Source organism: Pteropus medius, unplaced genomic scaffold (assembly GCF_902729225.1).
Source record: "Pteropus medius unplaced genomic scaffold, Ma_sr-lr_union100, whole genome shotgun sequence".
In the NCBI taxonomy this organism is placed as follows: Eukaryota; Metazoa; Chordata; class Mammalia; order Chiroptera; family Pteropodidae; genus Pteropus; species Pteropus medius.
The window spans coordinates 647,928-665,511 of NW_024349796.1; the positions used below are offsets into that span (position 1 = coordinate 647,928).

A 17,584-nucleotide genomic window follows, 5' to 3' on the forward strand; every position below is an offset into this window, starting at 1 on the left:
CAATCAAGTTAAACTACACTGAATGGAAAGAAAGCAACAAAATTTAGCAATTTAAGGCCAGATATCATATTTAATAAATAAATGAGTCAGTATGTTTGTGGGACTAATTATATGGTGGAGGCAGAGGCAAGGGTGCAGAACTCAGTTCAGTTCAAAACTCCTGAGGTACGTCAAATCAGGCACCAGACTAATACATTCGAGTTTCATTTCTTAATGGCAGCTTCAAGGGTTTCACTTCACAAAGTGTAACTACTAACTTCTGAAAATGTGTAATGAAAAATGTCTTTATGTTGGAATTTCTATAATGAAATATAATACAGTTTTTGATTTTGAGAAAGTACACAAAATTATTGAGAGGGAACTAGCAGAGGAGAAATTTTCTAGAGTTTTCTGGGTTTGAGATAAGATGTTTTTTCTTATTCAGATTGTTTTTAATTTTAATTATTTTTTTCTTAAGAAAGAGAAAGTTCATTTGAAGCAGATAAGAGAACACAATGTTTCTTTCTTTTTTAAAATACAATTTGTGTGCCTGGAGAAAGCAAATAAACAGGGGAAAAAAAGTCCACATCAGAGTTCTTGCTGACCTCGTGAGAATATTGGCAGATTGAGACCTTTCCTACCCACCACAACCTTCCTTTAATGGAGACTGGCAGGCGAGGTGGCCCCCACCCAGCACGGGGGAACAAGAGACCATTTTTCTTTGCTCAGCCATCCACTTACAGACTATGTGCATTCTTGCGTATGTATATGAGTATGCGTGTGCATGTTTTTACCTTTTTACTTTGATATGATTTCAAACCTGTAGAAAGAATTGCAAGAATGGTTCAAAGGACTCCATAGACTTCTTCCAGATTCTTCTACTGTTAACATTTTGCATTATTTACTCTCTTTCTGTCTATATTTACAAGATTATCTATGGACCCTTTCTACGGGCAAATAGAACTCTACTTCAGCTGTAGTCGGAGTGGACCCTGAGACTGCCTTCTCAGTAGCACATCAGAGCTGGAGGCTGCCATTCCCTTCCTGACACTCTCCCAGGACCTGAGATGAATGCATGACACTGTCAGTACTTGAGATTAATATTCTTCTCCACCCACTGTCCTGAGAAGTGGCTGCTGGCCCTCAGGGCCCCAGCCCCAGCATCAGTCCAACCACTATTCATATGTTTAGTGTATCAGAAACAAACAGAGCAGAAATCTGGGTGCATCATTTTGAAAAGTTGCCAACCCAGAGGATATAGAAGCACCAACTTAATAACAGGGAAAGCAATTTTATTCTTGCGCTACCCATGGCTTACATAAATAGCATCAGGTATTACATAATAATAGGACACTATTGCCAAATCTATTTCAGAATAAAAAGAACAGGCAGGATAAAAGACGTAGCCAGGGAAAGAGGAAAATTTCACTCATAGAGGCTTATGATAGCCACATTATTTTCAATCTAAAGAAAGAGATCAGAATAATAGACAGAAATGTTCTTTTTTCATAATGTAAAAGTTTAAATTTGGGTTAACATGTTTTGGATTTTCTAAAACAGTTTAAAAAAGTCAGTAATGAGATCAGGAACTGCTGTAGAGGCGACAGGTCTGTGAGCATGGGCCCTTCTGACCATCGAGGACACAGAACTGCATCATCGCTACTGAATTCGACATGTTTCTCACGAACCCCACAAAACTGACATTCCAAAAGTTACAGAAAGAATATCGCTGAGACATTTAAGAAAGATATTAGGAAATATATTAAAGTCCCGCTACTGTTTAAGTTTGATAAAATCTATGACAGAGACCTTAATCTGGATGTAATGAATTTTTAGGGTCTGTGGGAGGAGGCGCTCCCCCACCTGCTTCAGAGAGCTCAGCAGGAAGAACTCTGCCATAGAGCCCTAGGTTGTAATGGTCCAACTCCTGAACTTGCTCTTTCCCTCTGTGAGTTCCTCCTCCTCAATCTTTGTCTGACTTACCATGTCTGCAAGAACTAGATTGAAATCCTTTTTTTTTTTTCCTGAATATTCCTTTTCAGTAATGAAATACCTACCTAGTTGAAGCTATTTTTCTGGTGGGCAAGTTCCAAATGAGCACATAAAATTATGCCTGAAAATTATACATGAAGTATGATTTTAGAGGCAACCGCACCCCCTACATCTATAGACTACTATACCTGCTAGTGAAAACCCAGAATCAGACCTGTGGGTTTCCAAGTTTTACACCTGTTGCACTTATATGGAACATTCCAGTTTGTGACTTTCTCAGCGGCTTCAGAGACAGAGCAGATGTTCAAGGCACTGTAGACCATCTAACACATGAAAAGTTCAATTAACTGACAGGGAGGGCAGAATATGGCACCTTAGGATGTACTGCTTTGGCATGTAGATTATTTAGGCCAAAGACAGTTGGAGACCAGCAGGCTCAGGATGAACTTTTTAACTCCCCCCTTAGCTGCCTAAAAGAACTTAGATCACGGACCTGCACCAGAAAGAAATCTATTACCAAATATATTTTTTTATATACAAAAAATTTATTTCATAACATGGCAAATATTTGTTCACCAACCATCTGCTCTTCTCAGCTTTCTGTAAATTGTCTTCTTCTCCTTTGAGACCCCAGATCTCGTACCCGCTTCTTTTTAGATCAGAATGGTATATAAGCCTCAATTACCTGACTGTTAAGGAGTCTTATATTTTTATGGGACTCCCATATGCATGAAATTTGCTTTTTTTCCTGTTAATCTGTCTATGTAGATTTAATTACTAGACCAGTCAAAGAAACTAGAAAGGGAGAAGGGAAAAGTTTTCTCTCCCTCCATAATCATTTTACTAAAAAACAAACAAAAAACCTATTTGATGTGTATACATCCAGCCCTGATACCCTGATATACTTTGCAAATTGACGAAGAATGATTGCATGCTACTTAACAGAGATAACATGGGATTGTGGAGAAAATGCCAGGTTTTTAGTCAAAAGTAAGAATTTGACTCTTAGCTGTCAACAAAACTCAATTCTTCAGTCTTACTTTCTTTTGTTTATAAATTAAAGACAACCATTACCCACCCTACTAGGTCTCTGTAAAGAATAAGCGACCTAATGAATGTAAAAAGCTTTTGTAATTAGAAACTGCAATACAGGTTCTAAGCAATGTTCTTATTGTCATCAATAGTAATTCACTTGTATTGTTGTTATCCCACATCTTGTAGAGCGAACCCACGGGGTATGCATTTCGCATGCGTTTTAGTTGAATAATGTACATCTGAATAGAGGCACAGCTTGAACAGCTAAGTACCTGGAGTGCAGGAACAATGCCTAGAATCAATGAGCGCATGGTAGCTGACAAAGTTCTCTTGGCTTGAATTTGGTCACTGGTGCTTTGGTTGATTCAAACATCAGAGCTCTGTGACGGAAAAACCTGTGTGGTTTAAAAACTAAGCCAGTTTGTTTAGTGTCATCTAAAGAATTGTATGCAGGGGAGTGGGAGAGGTATTATGAAGTCACACATGAATTTAAAATATTTTTATCAAGTGTCCACTATGTGTCTGACACTGGGTTGAATAGAGTCAGGTACAAGTGAGGCCTGGTCTTTGTCCCCTTCAGGGGACAGTTATTACTTCACACCTGTCATCTCATTCTCAGAAACAAAAATCATCTATATAAGGTGATTTCATATTCATCTCAAAAATGTTGCTTTGTTCAATATTGTGAGAGAGACCATCAGCTCTGTTTTAAAATCTTGGAATTTAAAGTTGAGAAAATTTAAACAACTTGCCTAAATTAATATAGCTATGGAGGGGCTTTCTTTACTTTAGGAATTAAACTCAATGTTCTTCTCTGGGTATTTAGTAAGGAAAGTGTGTAGGGTCAGTTCTCTCCTCATAGCTCTGAAGCTCTGTATCTCCACCTCCCGCTTAGGGATTATTTGGAAAGGTGGTTTTATCAGCATTTGCATGAGTCACCCATGGCAACAACAGAGATATTACTCATGCTAGAGTTTATTCATGGTCTACTTTCCTTGTTTCAAACCAATTTCCAAATTCTTTTCATTGTCCAAATTCTACTGGGGTGGTTGGTCTCTACTGATCTCCTCCTCCAGGCGGTCACACCCTGAGTAGTCCCCATACTGTACCAGAATTGGTCTGTGTGAATCATAGGCTGTGGGAGCAGTGATGGCATGATAACGCAATGGTATGATACTTCTGAGATTAGGCTTTAAAAGACTGTGATTTACAACTTAGGGCTCTCTTTTCATCTTGGGGTGCCACGGGGGAAGCAAGTTCTTAAATATCCTTATGTAGATGTCTGTGTCACAGGAAATGAAAGCCTCTTCCCAACCACCAGGTGAGTGAAACAGATTCTCCAGTCCCTTCAGGTGGCAGCAGTCCAGGCCACAGCTTCACTGCTATCTCACAAGAGACCTTGAGATAGAAACACCCAGGAGAGCAATTCCCAGATTCTTGACCCTCAGAAACTGTGTAAAAATAGCAAATGTTTGTTGTTTCATGCTGCTAAATTTGGGAGTACTTTGTTATGCAGCAATAGGCACTAAGACACTTATGTTTCAAACCTCACATTCAAGTCTTCTGATTCTCGAAAGTGTTCCCTGGTTATGCCAAGTCAGAGTTATCTGCCAACTTTTCTGCACTCCCTTGCCCACTGTGTTCTTATCTCTCTTAGAAAGACTGATTGCCAAAATAAATTTAATTACCAATTATTGAACAATGACTATGTGCCAGGTACATATAAGCAATTTACATATATTACCTCAATGTATTCTCAACAGACCTATGAGGTAGGTATTTTCATCTATATTTAACAAGTGAAGAGCCTGACACTTGAAGACATTTAGTAGAATTATATACCAGGCATTAAGTTGATATGTTACTCCCCATTGTCCACATGGGATAACCCCAGTGGAGGCCTGAAACTGAAATAGAACTGAGCCCTATAGACACTATGCTTTTTCCTATACTCACACACTTATGATAAAGTTTATAAATTGGAGACAGTAAGAGATTAACGATAATAACTAATAATCAAATAGAATAATTATATTAGTATCCTGTAATAAAAGTTATATAAATGCCATCTCTCTCTTTCAAAATATCTTATTACACTCTACTCATCCTTCTTCTTGTGATGATGTGAGATGACTTAGTGCCTACGTGATGAGATGAAAGGAGATGGAGACGTGGAACAAAAGGATGATCTACGCCCTGAGCAGGATGGAGTGAAACAGCATAAGATTTCGTCACACTACTCAGAATGGCATATGTTATAAAACATATGAATTGTTTATTTCTGGAATTTTTTATTTAATATTTTTAGTTCATGCTTGACCATAGGTAACTGAAATTGCAGAAAGAGAAACTGCAAATAAGGGACGATGAGTGTATTTGAGCCAAGACTTTTAGCTGCAGTTGCTTTCTGGATGCACTATGTCACACTGCGTGGCTGTGCTAGCTCCCCTTCAAGCCCTCGGTATTTGAGACGGAGAAAACAGAAATGGAGAGAAGCCACAATACTCAGAGCTTATGCATGGTGAGAGAAATGGGAATAGAGATGAGAAGTGTGACATTCTTCTCCGTTAAGCTTTGTGTAATCTATTGTTTGGACATCTAGCTCATGGTAAAATGCTGCTTTATTCTACCCCTTTTACATCGTAGAGTTCTACATTAGAGAAATAATGTAATTCTTCATGAGGCTTTTCTGAATCGTGAAAATGTACGCCAAAATTAATACCATTGCCATTCTTTATAATAAAGATTTTATTACAGAAATCAAAAAGAAATCTAATATTAGCCAATCTCGCTTTTAAATGTCCATGTCAAAATCCTAAATAAATAAAAGCAAACAAAATCCAATATCACATTAAGAAAACACATCATGAACAAGTTGAGTGTATTCTGGGATTTCAAGGATTACTCGATATTAGGAAATCCATTAATTGAACTCACATATTATTAATAGATATAAGGAGAAAAAGAATGAAGAGCTTTAGAAAAAATTCATCAATTATTCCTACTTAAAAAACAAAACAAAACAAAACAAAAATCTACATCCTATACCAGCAATTCTCTTTCAAGGGTTCTGCAAGATCAAACTATTTAGATAAAAATACTTGATATTATTTGTCTTTTTCACAATCATTCGCTTAAGAGTATACAGTAGTCTCTCACAGGTTATGTGGCATGTGATGTAGAAATGGATTGATGGGAGAAGTGGACATGAGAATGAATGCAGCAATGTTCTAAGAAGCTAAAGACTAAAGACTAAAGTGTAAATAGTTGACACAAGTGAAGCCATTTTAAAATGAAGCCAGAGCAGCAGTTCCAGACAAAAGGCTACAGGTCTTGCTCTTTGAACCTTCAGAAAGTTTGAAATAGACAAAACGACCTTTAGACCAGGCCACACCAAACTGTCTTCCAAACAACTGTTTGTAAAGCAGCCATGCATAGCTAAAGAGTAACTCAGCCTGTCAGCACCAGTAGAAACTCTTTTTCTTCCATTCATGTAAATTATCATCTTCCTTTTTTCATAAAAAGCCCTTGCCTTCACCCTGTAATGAGGACATTATTTGGGTTTCTGCTTCAATCTGTGCTCTCCTAAATGCAATTCGTAATCCCAAATAAATGTATTGCCTCTCATTTCAGCCTTTTATTTTTAGCTTAACAAAAGTGATTTGCAAAACTGTATAATAGTGCCACTTCTTTCACTAATTTTCCTTTGATAGTTAAAATGTGCCAATTTTTCATTAAAATTGTGCAAATGAATTAATTATGCAATTGGCTTCTTATTGTTATTTTAAATGAATCAACAAATATTTTAAAAATTCCTCAGTTTTAATTTTTAATTTGGTAAATACTTATGTATTGTGATTATGTTAAGAAATATATATTTGGTCTTCATCCTCATTTTTGGCAGAGCTCCTAAAACTGAATTTCCTAAGTATTAACAGTAGTAATATAAATAAAATATGAGTCTTTTGTTTTATTAATGAGGTGCTTTTTGGACCCCACCCGTGGATGGGGACTGCCTACCAGGAGTACCAACTCTGTGATTTAGAGGGCTGGAACTTTCAGTCCCACATTTGGAGAGGGGAAAGGGGCTGGAAGTTGAGATCATTTTCAATGGCCAGTGATTTAATCAATCATGCCTCTATATAAAGCCTCCTTAAAAACTCAAAAGAACTAGGTTCAGAGAGCTTCTGGTTGGTGAATAGCTGGAGATTTGGAGAGTCTGGAGAGGGCATGAAATTCTGCACCCCTTCCCAAGTGTCTTCCATCTGGTTGTTCTTGAGTTATATCCTTTTATGATAAATTGGTAATCTAGTAATTAAAATGATTCTCATAAATTTTTCTAGCATATTTTTAAGTATTTTAAGGTGAAGAGATAAAATATTTGACATATGAATAAATAAGATATACTTGTATGTTTTAAGAGGTTTCTAGACCTGATATTCTCAGGGGAAAAACATACTACTAAATACATTGTCTCCTGAAGAAAATATTATTTACTTTGGTGAACATATCCAAGTTATGATCAAAGAATAATCTTATCAGAAATTACTGTGGTGGAATATAGACTTTTTTAGAGGAATTTTTTATCTCAAGATGTTATTAATAATGTAGATTTTAAAATGGAAAGTAAGCTAACAGGGTGATCTGATCATAAATTCCTAACTGGGCAGGTCATGATGGATGGTCACGATCTTCCTCCAGGCATGTAACTTTTTAGTAAAAGGTTTATCTTTGCCTTAAGCAAGCCTTGTCCAGTGTTTCTGTGCTTCTAGGTTAATACATTTTAGAAATTAGCCTTAACCACACTCGAGAAAGCACATAATCTTGTTAACTGTTTTGTAATCCAAATCCCACCTTGCTCTCTGCCACCTTTCTGTAATCTTTACTTTCTCGCCTTAATTTCAAATTCATCAAAAGAAGCTGCAAAACCGTTATTCTCTGGAACATTTGAGAACTTGCTTCTTTGGTATATGTCATCGATTTGGCTCAAATAAACTCTTACAAAAATTCTCTATAGGTTTGGACAACATAAAATAATTATAACAAAATTGTATTATTTTTTATGACAGAACTCTCTCAAATGTAGGATTCAACTTCTTGGTCCAGATCAACACAAAAACGGGATAGAGAGAATTTAGATGATTGTTTTTACATGTGTGAAAATCACGCCCTAGTCTTACTAAATACTACATCATTGACTAAAGGAGAAGCGTATATTTCACATGCAAAATAATGGACTTCGGTCATGGGGAAAATGTACAATTAAGGAGCAATCTTCACTGTTAATAATATGAGAAGAATTTAAATCTGAAGCTCCTTTTCCTTTCTTGCTCCTTTACTCCTAGTGAGCTTACTATCATATATAATCTGTAATACACTGAATTTAAAATTCAAATTGATAAAAAAGAAATATGTACTGTCTCTTTTCATTAAGGTGGTTGGAATATTATGCTCTCAAATTTCAGCCTGATCTTCTATTAATAACTTTCCAATTGTACCTTCTCCTAATGAGAAGCATTGACTCCTAGATGTGGAGGGAGGTCCAAGCAATGACTCAGGAGAGGTGACCCTTATGTCACAACCCTGGACTTTTCAGAAAATAGAGCTCTGTTCTGTGATGCCCATCCACAATTAGAAGGATAAAAACATTCTTTATTCAAAATAAATCTACTTTTTTGTATCTAAAGCAAAGTAGGATAATTCTACTTCTTTTCTTGTGACAGCTGCTTATATACTTGAAAACAGATGAGCAGTAAGTAGCACCTGGCTTCACTGCCCTAAACTTCATTCCTCAGATCCTCTCACTTAATCTCACACATTTTATCACCACTCCCCACCCCCACACTCAATATTGTGCTTACTCTGCTCAAAAGATGGCCAGCACTTCTACATTTTACCCACTAAATGCAGTACTTCAGGTGATACCATACATCCTCTAGATTGTGTTTGTACTATTTCAAAGCATAGCAGAAACCTACCTCCCTTTGGCCCAGATGTTATCAGTTAGTTAAATAGATCTAAGAATATTTTGTAATGTATAATTTTTCAGAGTAGAAATGTGACACATATTCTTTGTAGAAAATTTAAATTACCTAAGATATCAAATATCCTAGAATAACTATAATCAACATTTGGCATATTTTCTTCTAATAGTTTTTCTCTCTATATACATATACATACACACATATATATTTAATTTTTATTAAAGTATAGTTGACATACAATATTATGTTTAGTTTCAGGTGTACAACATAGTGACTTGACATTTATAGACTGTAAGGTGTGATCACCACACTAACTCTACTACCCATTTGTCACTGTGCAAAGTTATCACAATGTTATTGACTATATTTCCCATATTTTTGAACAAAATTTGGATCATATTACATATAACTTTATGTGCAGAGAACTTCATTTTATATTTCAGTATAGTTTTTCTCTACATCTTTAAAATTCTTTGTATTTTTTATTTTGAATGGTTATATAATACCTTATCTTGTGGCTATATCCTATTTAACCATCTTTTTATTACTGAATACTATACTTTCTTTGATAGCTTTGGATAAGTTACCCTACTTGTGCAAAAGATTTTAACTTTTTATTCATATCATTAAATTATTTTTCAGAAAGATAACATGAAGGGATGTGGTCAGCAAAGTGCCTGTCAAAACACCTATAAGATAGAGGCGGGCACATAGGCCATGCCCAGGGAATACCACAACTAAATCCTTAGAGTAGTCAGGTCAGGTGAAAAGACTTCTTCTCCCAGCTTCTCCAACGCCTTCCACTCCATCCTTAGATGTGTCAGAAATCATGGTTAGTGAGATGGGAATTAGGAGTAAAGAGGCTAAATGAGAAAAAATTAGAAACCGACGATTGCATCCTTCCTCACTTGTAGAACCCAGGGAAAAAGAAGCCTCAATTTTAAATTAGGTATGTAGTTTGATTATGTCTTGCTACTGCATATTTAATCAATATTATGTCTGGGACTTAACGTGACTATAGAACACTTTAACAAAGAGTGACCAAAGAAGTCATGGGCCCATAAAGTTTTTTTGACCAAGTCCTAGAGAAGAACTAGCTTCACAGAGTGGATTTAATAGAGGGAATAGAAGCCTAAAAGTTACTTTACAATCACTGGCATATACCATTTTCATTCAGCATGTTTAAGCCACATCTCCCCTATATTTGATAGCTTTTCATAAATAAGTAAAAGATCTCTGTTTCCTAAAGTCCTTTTCCTCCCTCATGATAATCATAACTAACCAATTACTCCAGCATTCCTGTCCTTCCCAGAACACTATGTCATCACTCTATTATAGATCTCACTATCATATTTGCAAGATAGTTATCCAGTTAAGTCTCCATCCCTCTCATCCCTGGACTAGAATTTCTCAGTCACAGGAATAATGTTTTATTTACTTTGTGTTTTTAGCCTGTAGTGTAGCAAACCCCTATAAATGTTGGTTGAAAAATATACTAGGTGAATGAACAATGAAGGAATACATATTTTTTTAATGAAAAGCAAAGAAATTTAATATTTTTACTTTATTCCATTTTTTCATGTCAAACAAGTCTCTATTTATTATATATTTAGAAAAATATATTCCATAGGGGCAATAAAGTCTTGTGCTGTATTCAGTTGTTATAGATGTACTCTTAATTTTTTGATCATGCCTCAAAATAACATATGGGGTGTACACATTACAGCAGTATAACTAATCCTTAAAAAACAAAATTTTCAATTTTTCTAATTTTCTGAAAAAGTATTTATTCTTATCTAGGAGAAACCACTGGCAGGATCTCCTAACCCAATATTCATAGGAAGAAAGTTATTTTTATTATGAAACATTAGCTTAATCCTTCCAAGAGATAAAAAAATAAAATCTACAAGTCATTTTTATGAGACTCTTTTTTTTTACCACTCTTATTGTGTTGAAATGCACCCACAACATATGGCAAATAAAATCAAGGTCACTGAATAAAACAGAACACCAATTAATAGGCTTCATTATATTCTATTTCAAGGTCATGATTATAGTGCACAAAGGCACTATAAAAAAACCAGCAGATTTTCTAGAAGAATGGACTTGATGTTATGTAAATAAAATTTATTTTTACCTGCTGATATTACCATCTGACTCTTGTATGTTTGTGGTCAGAGATTTTGTTGGGCTCATTACTCCTATGACATACCCTCTATTTCACTTTTTTTTTTAATTGCTAAGCTTTTTTTTAAAAAAAAACACAAAACTATTTTTGAGCAGTTCTAGGCTACTTTCATTTAACTCCATACCTTTAAGTTTCTTACATGTCATTTTTGTGCCTCGACACTCATTGCTTAAAATATTCCAATGTACGTACATGCCACAGTTTTCTATGAAAGAATATCTTAGTTGCTTCCAAATTTTGATAATTGTGAATAAAGCTTTTATAAGCAGTCATGCTTTTATAAGCAGACATAGAAGCCTAGGAAGTGTAGAGAGTCCCAAACAAGATAAACACTAAGAGGCCCATACTAAGAAGCACCATAATTAAAATGGCAAAATTTAAAGACGAAGAGAAAATCATGAAAGTAGAAAGAGAAAGGCAGCTAGTTAATTACAAGGGAGCTCCCATAACAATGTCAGCTGCTTTCTCAACAGAAACATTGCAGGCCAGAAGGCATTGGCACAAAATATTCAAAGTGATGAAAAGCAAGGACCTACAATGAAGATTACTATAACCAGGAAAGCTAACATTTAGAATCAAAGGGCAGATAAAGATCTTCTCAGCCAAGAAAAAGCTAAAGGAATTAACAACTACCAAGCTAGTATTACAGGAAATTTTGAAGGGAATTCTTTAAGAAGAAGAATGAGAAGAAAAATAGGAACATAAATATGAGTAATAAAATGGCAGTAACTATGTACTTATTAAGAATCACTTTAAATGTAAATAGATTCCAATCAGAAGACATAGGACAACTGAATGGATAAGATATGCCATCAACAAAGGATGCACTTCAGATCAAAAGATACATAAACTGAAAGTAAAAGGATGGAAAAAGATATTTCAAGCAAATGGAAATGAAAAAAAAAATCTGACATAGCAATATTTACATCAGATGACATAGACTTTAAAACAAAGACTATGAGAGAAAGAAGGACATCATGTAATGATAAAGAGATCAATTCAACAAGAGGTTATAACACTAGTAAACATTTGTGCATCCAACACAGGAGCGCTTAAAGATATAAAGCAAATATTGATGGAGATAAAGTGAGAGACTGACAGCAGTACAGTCATAGTAGGGGATTTTAACACCCCATTGACATCAATGAACCAATAAAGAAACAGTGTCCTTAAATCACACACTAAACTACATAGATTTAATTGATACTTTTAGAGTGTTTCATCCCATAGCAACAGAATATACATTCTTTTCAAGTACACATAGATAATTTTCCAAGATAGAACAGATGTTAGACCACAAAACAAGTCTCAGTAAATTTAAGAAGATTGAAATAATATCAAGTGTCCTCTCCAACCACAATGGTATAAAACTAGAAATCAATAACAAAAAAAATAAAAAATAAGAAATGCACAGACACACAGAGGCTAAATAACATGGTACTACACAATGAATGGGTTAACAATAAAATCAAGAAAGAGATTAAAAGATATCTTGAGGCAAATAATGAAAACACAACAACTCCAAATTTATGGGACACAGTGAAAACAGTCTTCAGAGGGAAATTCTTAGCAATACAAGCCTACCTCAAGAAACAAGAAAAACCTCAAATAAACCATGTAACTTTACACATAATTGAACTATAAAAAGAAGAGCAAACAAAGTCCAAAGTGGGTAGAAAGAAAGAAATAATAAAGATCAGAGAAGAAATAAATAAAATTGAGTCTCAAAAAAACAACACAAAAGATCAATAAAACCAAAAGCTAGTTCTTTGAAGAGATAAACATAATTGATATTTAATCAGACTCATCAAGAAAAAAAGAGAGGACCCAAATAGCTAAAATCAGAAATGAAATAGAAGTGACAACTGATTCCACAGAAATACTAAGGGTTATAAGAAATACTATGCATAATTACAAGCCACCAAATTGGACAATTTGGAAAAAATGGAGAAATTTCAAGAAACATACAATCTTCCAAGACTAAGTCAAAAAGAAACAACATCTGAACTGATCGATTAGTACTAAAGAAATCAAATCTGTAATCAAAAAACTTTCCCAAAATAAAAGTCCTGGACTAGATGGCTTCATAGGTGAATTTTACCAAATAGTCATAGAAGAATTAACACCTATGCTTCTAAAACTATTCTAAAAAAATTCAAGAAGAGGGAAGCCTCCCAAGCTCATTTTAGGAGGTCACCATTATCCTGATCCTATAACCAAAGACATGACAAAAAAAAAAAAAAATTTACACCAATATCCCTGATGAACAAAAATGCAAAAATACTCAATAAAATTAACAAACTTATTTAAGCAATATATTAAAAAGATCATACAACATGATTTGGTGGGATTTATTCCTGGTATGCAAAAGCTGGTTCAACATCCATGAATCAATTAATGTGATATACCACATTAACAAACTGAAAGATAAAAATCATATGATTATATCCATAGATGCAGAAAAAACATTCAATAAAATCCAGCATCCATTTATGATAAAACTTTCAGCAAAGTGGGAATAGAGAGACTATACCTCAACATAATAAAGGCCATATGTGACATCCCAGAGCTAACTTTGTACTCAATGGGGAAAAATTAAAGTGTTTTCCTTAAGATCAAGACAAGGATGTCCACTTTCATCACTTTTATTCAACATAATATTGGAAATCCTAGCCACAGCAATCAGAAACAAAAAGAAATAAAAGGTAACTAAATTGGAAATGAAGAAGTAAAACTTCTTCATTACTTGCAGATGTCATATATAGAGAGAACCCTAAAGATTCCACCAAAAATCTAGTAGAATTGATAATAAATAAATTCAACAAAGAAGCAGGATATAAAATTAATAGTCAGAAATCCATTGCATTTTTTTTTTTTAAGGTGATGAAACCCTTGATTGACCTCACAGATTGCAAGGACCTTGTCAAGTTACAATCTCTTATTTTTTTATTTTTTATGCCTACAGCACACCTGGTCTTCCTAGGTGGTCTCCCATCCAAGTACTAACCAGGCCTGACCCTGCTTAACTTCCAAGATCAGACGGGATAGGGCTTGTTCAGGGTAGCACAGCTGTAGATTCCATTGCATTTTCATACACCAATAATAAACTATCAGAAAGAGAAATTAAGAAAACAATCTCATTTACAATTTCATCAAAAATTCTTAGGAAAAAAATTAAACTAAGGAGGTAAAATACCTGAACTGAGGAGATTATAAGTCATTGAAGAAAAATTGAAGAAGATACAAATAAATGGAAACATATACCATGTTCTTGGAGACAAATAACATCGTTAAAATGTCTTTACGACCCCCAAAATTCTATGGATTCAGTGCAATCCTTATCAATATACCAATGGCATTTTTCATAGAACTAGAACAAATAGTCCCAAATTTATATTGAACTATAAAAAATTCCAAATAGCCATAGCAATTTTGAGAAATAAGAACAAAGTTGCTGGTATTGCACTACCTGATATTAAACTGTAGTACAAAGCTATAGTAATCAAAACAGCATGGTATTGGCATAAAACAGACACATAGATCAATGGAACAAAATAGAGAGCCCCAAATAAATCCATGCCTATATGGCAATTTAATCTATTACAAAAGAGGCAAGACTATACAATGGGGTAAAGACAGTTTGTTCAATAAATGGTGTTGGGAAAACTGGGCAGTAAAACTGGACAACCTTCTTACACCATATACAAGAATAAACTCGAGATGGATAAAAGACTTAAATGTAAGACCCAAAATCATAAAACTTCTAGAAGAAAACATAGGCAGTAACTCTCTGACATTGCTCTTAGTAATATATTTTTTTCTGATATATCTTTGTGCAAGAGAAAGAAAAGTAAAAGTAAACAAATAGGACTGCATCAAACTAAAAAGGTTTTGCACAGCAAAGAAATGCATCAACAAAACAAAGAAATAACCTACTGAGTATGAGAAGACATTTGCCAATGATACATCTGATAAGGTGTTAATATCCAAAAATTTATAAAGAACTCATACAACTTGACATCAAAAACAAACAAACTAACTAACTAACAAACAATCTAATTAAAAAATGGGCAAAGTACCTGAATAGATATTTCTCCAAAGAGGACACACAGATGGCCAATAGACATATTAAAGTATGTTCAACATCGCTAATCACCAAGGAAATGCAAATTAAAACCACAACAAGATATTACCTCAAATCTGTCAGAATAGCTATCATTAATAAATCTGAATACAAGGGTTGGTGAGGATGTGAAGAAAAGGGAGTCCTCATGCACTGTTGGTAGGATTACAAATTGGTACAGCCACTATGGAAAAGAGTTTGGAGATTCCTCAAAAATTAAAAATTGAACTATCTCATGACCCAGCAATACTACTTCTGGGTATTTATGCAAAGAAAACCAAAACACTAATTTGAAAGGATATATGCAACCCTATGTTCACTGCAGCACTATTTACAATAGCCAAGATATGGAAGCAACTTAAATGCCCATCAATAGATGATTGGGTAAAGAAGAGGTGGTACATGTATATATAAAATGGAATGTTACTCAGCCATAAAAAAGAATAAAATCTTACCATTTGCAATGACATGGGTGGACCTAGAGAGTGTTATGCTGAGTGAAATAAGTCAGACAGAGAAAGACAAATACCATATAATTTCACTCATATGTAAAATTTAAGGAACAAAAGAAACAAACAAACAAAATGGAAACAAACTCACAGCTACAAAGAACAAACTGATGATTGCCAGAGGGAAGCGGGAGTTTCAGGGCAGGATGAAGAAGGTGAAGGAATAAAGAAGTACAAATTAGTAGTTATAAAACAGTGATGGGGATGTGAAGTATGGCATAGGGAATATAGTCAATAATATTGTAATAACTTTGCATATGTAGTGCCAGGTGGTTACTAGACTAATCGGAGGCATCACTTAGTAAATTATATAAATGTATCACCACTATGTACACCTGAAACTAATATAAAATATTATTGAATGTCAACTCTAATTGAAAAAGTAAAAAATAAAATAAAACCCATTGGTTTATTGCATCTAAGTTTTAATATTTGTGGGCATAGATTTGCTTAGAATAGTCCTTTTTATTTTAAATGATTTTTTTAAATTGTGGAATAACTAAAAGAGTGGTAATTAGAATATTCCTTTCTTATCTTTTTAATGGCCATGGAATTAGTAATAATGGTCCCTCTTTTATATCTGATAGTAGTAATTCATGTTTTCTTTTTTCTTACTAAATCTGGGTAGAGGTTATCAACTTTATTGATTTTTTTCATAAAGCTAGCTTTTGGTGTTATTGTTTTCTTTATTGGTTTTCTGTTTTCACTTTTATCGATATCTGATCTAATTTTTATTATTTCTTTTATTCTGCTTACTTTTAATTTAATTAGCTCTATTTTTCTAGTTTACTAATCTAAAAGTTTAGATTATTAATTTTAGATTTTTAAAATGTGTTTTCAATGCTATAAATTTCCCTCTACTGCAACCACTAATTTTGATAATGTGTATTTTTATTTAGTTTGAAATATTTAAAATCACTCTTGATACTTTTTATTTGATTCTTGTTACTTAGAAGTATGTAGCTTAACTTTAACTATTTATAGTTTTTTATTTACCTTTCTGTTACCAATATCTAGTTTAATTTCATTGTGGTCTGGAAAGTTACTTCACATGATTTCTTTTAAAATTCTTTTAAATTTATTTACATGTGTTTTATGGTCCAGTATATAGTCTCTCTTGGTGAGGGTTCCATGGGAATTGAGAATAATGTGGATTCTGCTGTTGTTGGAAGAAATAGTCTATGACATTAATTAGATCCAGTTGATTGATAGTGCTACTCAGTTCAATTATGTCCTTTGTGATTTTCTGCCTGCTGGACTTGTCTATTACTGATGAGGAGTGTTGAAATCTTCAACTATAATGGTGTATTTATCTATTTTTCCTTTTAGTTCTATCAGGTTTTGTCTTGTATTTTGATACTCTTAATGATCGGTTGTGCACACATTAAGAATTGTATGTCTTCATGAGGAATTAACCTCTTTATCACTATATAATGTTTTTCTTTATCTCTGATAATTTTCTATGCTCTGAAATTGGGTTTGTCTGAAATTAATATAGCTACTCCTTGTCTTTTCACTAGTGTTGGAATCTCTTTACTTTCTTCATCTCTTTTAGTCTATATCTTTATACTTACGGTGAATTTCTTAATATACAGTTGGGTCTTATTTTTATTTACTCTGACAGGCTCTGTCTTTTATTCGCTATATTTAGAGCATTGGTTTTTAAAGTGGTTAGTGATATAATTTGATTAATATCTACCTTTTTTTCTTTACTGTTGTCTATTTTTTCTTTCTATTTCTTTTTTCCTTCCTTCCTTCCTTCCTTCCTTCCTTC

The 17,584-nt window shown here is 34.0% G+C and overlaps 1 protein-coding gene and 1 pseudogene across 2 annotated transcripts in view; both read right to left on the reverse strand.

The window, feature by feature from the left end:
* Positions 1-17,584, reverse strand: part of RGS7 (regulator of G protein signaling 7) — a 500,747-nt gene that overhangs the window by 48,130 nt on the left and 435,033 nt on the right. The gene's annotated exons all lie outside the window — the stretch shown is intronic.
* LOC120619442 (uncharacterized) lies at positions 14,135-14,255 on the reverse strand (annotated as a pseudogene).